Source organism: Serinus canaria, chromosome 25, assembly GCF_022539315.1.
Source record: "Serinus canaria isolate serCan28SL12 chromosome 25, serCan2020, whole genome shotgun sequence".
Taxonomy (NCBI): domain Eukaryota; kingdom Metazoa; phylum Chordata; class Aves; order Passeriformes; family Fringillidae; genus Serinus; species Serinus canaria.
Window position 1 is genome coordinate 7363673 of NC_066338.1, and position 7318 is coordinate 7370990.

The following is a 7318-nucleotide window of genomic DNA, read 5'->3' on the forward strand; positions in this document are numbered from 1 at the left end:
TCCTTTTATCCTTGCCCTCACTGTCCTTGAGTCACACACACACACACACACACACAGGGACAGTTCTGGGTTCATTTCTGGTTGGATTGCCTGGATTTTGTTTGGTTTTGTTGTTGCTTTGTTTCCCTGGTGTGCCTGAAGTGTCCAGTCAGGAGCAGAGTGACTCTTGCCAAGGAATTTTGTCCTGCTATCCCCTAATATTAAATCTGGTTTTTGCTGATCCCTTGCTGGGGATTTTTTCAGCGCTCTCAAGCCCTCGTTCGTATCAGGGTGAAGGAGCCCTGGCCCAGGCTCTGGCCCTGGGGGACACGGGGACACTGCTGGGGGTCCCTGTCCCCCTGTCCCACCCGCAGAGCCCTGGCCCCCATCCCCGTGTCAGGCTCTGGGGTCGATCTCCTGGAACATCCTCTGGGGGAGGCTGCGGCACCGGGGGCGAGGGGACCCGGGGGGACAGGGGACCCTGCTGGGCACGAGCAGGGTTGGACTGCTCTGGGGGGGCTGTGAGGGGGGACAGGGCAGAGTGACCTCCCCAGTGACCTCACACAGGCCCTGTGATGTCACAGCTCTCTATGATGCCACACAGCCCTTTTGCAATATCACACAGCCATCTGTGATGTCACGGCCCACTCTGGGACATCACGCAGCACTCTTGTGATGTCACAGGGTGCACTCTTTTGATGTAACCCTGGAATGTCATGCAGCCGCACTGTGATGTCATAGAAGACACTGGGATGTCAGAAAGTCACCGTGTGATGTCACAGTCTGTTCTGGGATGTCACAGTCTGCTCTATGATGTTACACAGCCACCCAGTGATATCACAACCCACTCTCTGATGCCACAGAGCCACCCTCTATGATGGCAGAATCTGCTCTATTGCCCCATACCTTACTCTATGACATCACAGCCAGCTCTGTGATGTCACAGGACAGTGATCACACAAAACCCTCTCTGTGATGTCATACTGCCACTCTGTAATGTCATAGCACACAATTTGACATCACAGTGTTGGCTTTCTCTGGGGGGAACTGTGACGGGGGCCGCGACAGAGTGACCTCACACAGCTCCTGTGATGTCACGCGGGCCCTGTGATGTCACAGAGCCAATGCTATGACATCCCCTATGATGTCATACAACATTGATGTGATGTCACTGAATAATGTAATGCCACAAAGTCATCCTGTGATGTCACAATCTGTACTGTGATGTCACAGCCTGCTCTATGATGCTACACAGCCACCAAGTGATGTCACAACCCACTCTCTGACATCACTGAGGCTCCGTGTATGATGACAGAGTCTGCTCTGTGGCCTCAGATCCTACTCTGTGATGTCACATCCAGCTCTGTGATGTCACAATCCCCTCAGTGATGTCAGAGAACCCTCAAGAATTCAGTCACATTGAAACACTGAAGTTCTTGTACATTGAAGAGATCCCTGTCAGGGACACGAATGAGAAAGTGTCCCCAGGTTCCAGGTAGAGCAGAACACTGGAGGCAGCAATGACAGGTGGGGACAAGAAGGGCAAAGGTGTCTCTGGTGCTGAGCACACCTGGATATGTTTCAGGAATGCAAAGGGCCAAGGCCTGAGCCCCAGCCCCTGGTAAGGCAGATCCTGTCCCTCCCTCAGTGCTCAGGGCTCTTCCCAGGATGGGCACTGGGATGTGGGGATGGGCAATGCCAAGGGCAGGACCATGGGGCGGCCCCTGCCAGGCTGCTGAGCAGGGACAAGGAGGCAATGAGGCCCCAGGGCTGCCAGGGTCACTTGTCCCCTCCTTGTGGCCTCAGGCCCAGGGCCAGCAGCCATGGCCAAAGTGCTGCCCAAGTTGGCTCTGTCAGGGCCTTGCAGCTGCTGCCCATCCCTGTGCCCTGTGCAGCCCAGGCTGTCCTACGGTGTCCCTGCCCTGGCCTCTGTCCCTGCAGGCTGTGCTCATCCCCCGGCTGCCCCACCTGGCTGGCCCCTTCCTTTGCTCACAGCTCTGCCTCCTGCCTGCCTCTGCCTGCCCACACAAAGCCTTGGGCTGCTCCAGGCTCCTTCTGAGGGACGTGCTGCACCACAGCCCTGCCCTGGCAGGGAAATTCCTTTTTTCCTTTTGTCCACTCTGGGCTTCCCCAGGCTTCCCAGCTGCTTTTGGTGTTAATTTTTCCTTTCTCTGGCTGTTCTCTACTATGTCAGAAGGATTCACCATCACTCAAACCACCCTTCAATCCCTCCCAGGGCTCTTCTCTGCTGTCCTCAGTCTCCACCCCACTGAGCCCAGTGTTCCTGTGTCCCTATGGAGTGGTCAAGTGCCTGAGGCCAAGAGCACCTGGACAAGAGGGACAGTTCTTTTCCATAGGAAGGAAACCACAGAACCCCAAGGTTTAGAAGGCAGACGAGAAGCAGTCACCAGAGGCCAAGGCAAGCCAGACCTTTCTGTCCTTGCAGCTTTTGTCTGAAAGCTTCCCTTGGATATATTGGGAGGTTTGGAGGTGGAATTCCATTTCAGCCATGGGTTCCTAGACTGGAATGACAGTTCTCCATAGGAAGGAAAGGGTGGAACCCCAGTGTTTCAATGGCTGATTAGAGGCAGCCCCAAGAAGGCCAAGGCCAGGCAGACCTGTTCAGAGAGAAATCCTTAGATAAACAGAATTTGGGAGGCCAAACCCCACTTTTGTCTATGGGCATGTGGAAGAGAAGTACAGTTCTTTTCCATAGGAAGGAAAGTACAGAGCCCCAGTATTTCAAAGGCACATGAGAGCTGGGCCTCAAGAAGCCAAGGAAACCTAGATCTTGTCTGGAAGCTGTCCTTGGATATAAGGAATTTTGGAGGTGGATTCCCAATTTTGGCCATGGATGCCTGAATTTGAAAGATGTTTTTTCCCATAAGAAGAAAAACACAGGGCCCCAGTGTTTTGAAGGCAGATAAGAGATGGCCCCCAAGAGGCCAAGGCCAGTCTAAACTGTCTGTCTTGGCAGGTTTTATATGGGAATAATCCTTGGATATAATCAGATTTGGAGGAGGAATCCCAATTTTGGCCATGAACCCCTGGAGGAGAAGGACAGTTCTTTCCCACAGGAAGGAAAGCACAGAAATCCAGGGCTTCAGGGGCTGATGAGAAGTGACCCTCAACATGCCAAGGTCATCTGGACCAGTCAGGCAGCCCCCAGGAGGCCCAGCCACCCAGACCTGTTCCATGTTCTTGGATCCTTGCGGCCCTGCAGGATCACAACAGATCTTTGTTTCCATGAGGCCCAGTAATATAACAATGCTCTCCTTGGCTCCACAGTGGCACAATGGCCTTTTGCTTCCATGAGGCCTTGCAGTGTCAAAATGGTTTCCTTGTTTCCACGGGACTGTGCAATGCCACAATGGCCCACTGGTTCCCTGAGATCGCAGAGTCTCAAAATGGCCCCTTGGTTCTATTGGGCTTCTCAGGGTCACAATGGCCCCTTGGTTCCACCAGACCTCGATGTGTCACAATGGCCCTTTGCTTCCATGGGGACCCACAGTGTCACAGTGGCCCCTTGCTTCCATGAGACCTTGCAGTGTCACAGAGGTTGTCTTGGTTCTGTGAGGCCCTGTGGTGTCACAATGGCCCCATGGTGACACAGAGTGTCAGAATGGTCTCATTGGTTCCATGAAGCCCCTCAGTGTCACAATGGTCTCTTTTGGTCCTGCAGTGTCACAATGGCACCTTGGCTCCAGGAAGCCCTGAAGTACAGAATGGCCCCTTGGTTCCAGTGGGTCCTGAAGTATCATAATGGTCTCCATGGTTCCAGAAGGCCCCACAATGTCACAATGGACTTTTGGTTCCACAAGCTTTCACACTACCAACCACGATCTCCTTGGTTCCACAGAGTCACAGTGACCCCTTGCTTCCATGAGGCCTTGCAGTGTCACAGAGGTTGCCGTGGTTCTGTGAAGCCCTGTGGTGTCACAATGGCCCCTTTTTTCCATGGTGACAGAGTGTCAGAATGGTCTCACTGGTTCTATGAAGCCCCACAGTGTCACAATGGTCTCATTGGTTCCATGAAGCCCCACAGTGTCACAATGGTCTCTTTTGGTCCCGCAGTGTCACAATGGCCCCTTGGTTCCGTGAAGCCCTGAAGGACAGAATGGTCCCATGGTTCCATTGGGCTCCTGACTGTCACACGAGTGCTCAGTTCCACGGAGCCCTGCAGTGTCAGAGTGCTCTCCTGGGTTCCATGGTGCCACACAGGGTCACAAGGGCCCCTCAACTCTACCTGGCCCCATAGTGTCACAATGTCCCATTGCTCCCATGAGGCCATGCCATGTCACAATAGTCTCATTGGTTCCACGAGGCCCTGCAGTTCCAAAATGGCCCCTGAAGTGTCACAAGAGTCTCAGTGGGTTCCCCTGCTGCCTCACAATGGCCTCCTTTGTCCCATGATGCCCCAATGTGTAACAATGGTATCCTTGGTTCCACAGTCAGAATGGCCCCGTGGTCTCATGGAGCCCCACAGCCCCTTATGGAGCTCCACAGCCCCTTATGGAACCCCACAGCCCCTTATGGAGCTCCACAGCCCCTTATGGAGCTCCACAGCCCCTTATGGAGCCTCACAGCCCCTTATGGAGCTCCACAGCCCCTTATGGAGCCCCACAGACCCTTATGGAGCCCCACAGCCCCTTATGGAGCCCCACAGCCCCTTATGGAACCCCACAGCCCCTTATGGAGCCCCACAGCCCCTTATGGAGCCCCACAGCCCCTTATGGAACCCCACAGCCCCTTATGGAGCTCCACAGACCCTTATGGAGCCTCACAGCCCCTTATGGAGCTCCACAGCCCCTCATGGAGCCTCACAGCCCCTTATGGAGCTCCACAGCCCCTTATGGAGCTCCACAGCCCCTTATGGAGCCCGACAGTGTCACTGTGATCCCCTCGATTCCATGAGGCCCTGCCGTGCTGCAATGGCCCCTTGGTTATACAAGGCCCTGCAGGGTCACAATGGCCCCTTGGTTCCGGTGGGTCCTGAAGTGTCAAAATGGTCACCATGGTTCCATGAGGCCCCACAATGACACGACATTGGACTTTTGGTTCCATGAGCTTTCCTACTGCCAAAAACAGGAAGGTTCCACTTGTTTCCACAGTGTCACAATGGACCCTTGGTTCCATGAGGTTCATTAGTGTAACATGGACACCTTGATCCCATGAGGTTTGGCAGTGTCACAATGATCTCCTTGGTTCTGCGGCCCTGCTGTGGCTGCTCTGTAACAATGGACCTGTGGTACCATGAGGTTCCATAGTGCCACCGTGGTCTCTTTGGTTCCACAAGGCCTTACTGTGCCACAATGGACTCTTGGTTCCATGATGTGCCTGGCCTCCCACAGCCCCTCACAGACCCTTACGGCCTCTCAGAGTTCCCCATGGCCCTTCCTGTCCCCTCAAGGCCCTTCATGGCCCCTCATAGCCCTTCACAGCCCCTCACAGGACTCCAGAGCAGAGGGGCCCGTGCGTCCCCGGGGCACGTAGGGCTTGGCCGTGGGGCGTGGGGCGGAACGAGGAACGGACATGGGGGGAATGGACACAGGGGAAAGGATACATGGGAACGGACACGCAGGAATGGACACAGGGGGAATGGACATGGGGGAACAGACACGGGGGAACGGACACGCGGACAAACATTCCCGGTGCTTCCGCAGCAGCAGCGGCAGGAGGAGAAAAGCAGCGATTTCACAGACCCTCTACGTCCCTTCTCTTGTTCCTCCTCTCCCTCTCCTGGTGTCCCGCACCTTCTCCGGGTGTCCCTTTCATGTTCTAGCCTACCCCTTCCCCAGCATCTTCTCCGGGTGTCCCTTTCATGTTCTACCCTACCCCTTCCCCAGCATCCCTCTCCCCGCGCTGGGCTGGGCCATGCCTCTGGCCCGCCCCTGGCCCCATGCAGGGCTACCCCCTCCTTGCCCCCGGGCATCCTGCTGCGGTCTCGCTTCCGCCTGGCTCTAGCTGTACTGGCGGTGGCACTGCTGGGTGGGCATCAGTGCCTTGGACTGGGGCGGCATCACCGTCCGTCAGCTCTGCCTGGCCCAAGCTTGGTCCTGGCCCCGGCCCCGGTTCCAATGTGGGGTCAAGTCCTGACCCTGGCCCCGGCTCCTCCCAGGGCCCACGGAGGACACAAGCGGCACGGCTGCTCCCACCACCTCCGCAGTGGTTTTCCCGGCCAAGCTCCGCTGCTCTGCAGCGCAGCTGCCGGCCCCGAGCCTCCCGTGTCACACTCCAAAGAGTGAATGTCTGGAGATGGCCTTCCCGGGGTGGTCGGGAGGCAGTTGGGGGTCGTTGCTGGTTCTGGGCTGAGCGCTGACAGCCGCGTCTCACTCGCAGGGAAGGCGCAGGAGGCCCTGCAGGAGCGGTACCGGCTGGGTTCGCTGCTGGAGCGTGGTGGCTTCGGCAGCGTCTGCTCAGGAAAGCGGCTCTTGGATGGTGCCCCGGTGAGTGGCAGGGCTGGTGGCCGGTGGAGGGGGAGGAGGAGAAGGAGGAGGGGTAGTAAGGGGGAGAAGGAGGACAAAGAGGAGAAGGAGGAGAAGGTCGGGGTGTGGCGAGACGGGTGTCAAGCTCAGTCTGCTGCTCTCCTTTGCTCGCAGGTGGCCATCAAACGCGTGCCGCGGGATCACATCCGGCACTGGGGCGAGCTGGTGAGTGAGCTGGGCCAGTGGCAGAAGCCGGGCCGAGCCGGGCGGCGAAGAGCCGGGGCCCGGCAGGGTGAGAGCCGCCAGGAATGGACTCAGCCCCACTGACGGCACCGCGCTCCTCCCGCAGCCCAACGGCACCAGCTCGCCCCTGGAGATCGTGCTGCTGGCCAAGGTGTCCTGTGGCTGTGCCAGTGTCATTCAGCTCCTAGAGTGGCTTGAGCTGCCCTGCTGATGCTGGAGCATCGGGAGCCATGCCAGAAGCTCTCGGGTTTCCTGGAAGAGTGGGGGTTCCTGCCAGAGGAGGAGGCGCGGGAGCTGTTCTGCCAGGTGCTGGAGGCCGTGCAGCACTGCACCAGCTCCGGGGTCCTGCACAGGGACATCAAGCCGGAGAACTTCCTGCTCGACCTGGCCAGCGGGCAGCTGAAACTCATCGACTTTGGCTGCGGCGCTTTTCTCCAAGACACAGCCTACACCAGTTTGCAGGTGAGCCCTGGCAGGGGGTGCTCATGGGCATCTCATGGCCCAGCCTGGGTGCAGCACCGGCGCTTCCCCCTATTGCAGCCAGGATGAGATTGATGGTGAGCCAAGTTCATTTGGGTGGGGGTGTGAGGGGGGCCAGCTCCCAGCCCTGCTGACAGCCTTCAGCACCCACTGTGGCCTGGGCTGGGGCTGGAGCTGGGGCAGCCAGCCAA

At 57.4% G+C, this 7318-nt stretch overlaps 1 pseudogene; it reads left to right on the plus strand.

Moving 5' to 3' along the window:
* The first annotated feature begins 5562 nt into the window (after positions 1-5562).
* On the plus strand, positions 5563-7196 carry LOC127060600 (uncharacterized; annotated as a pseudogene).
* Positions 7197-7318: the final 122 nt, after the last annotated feature.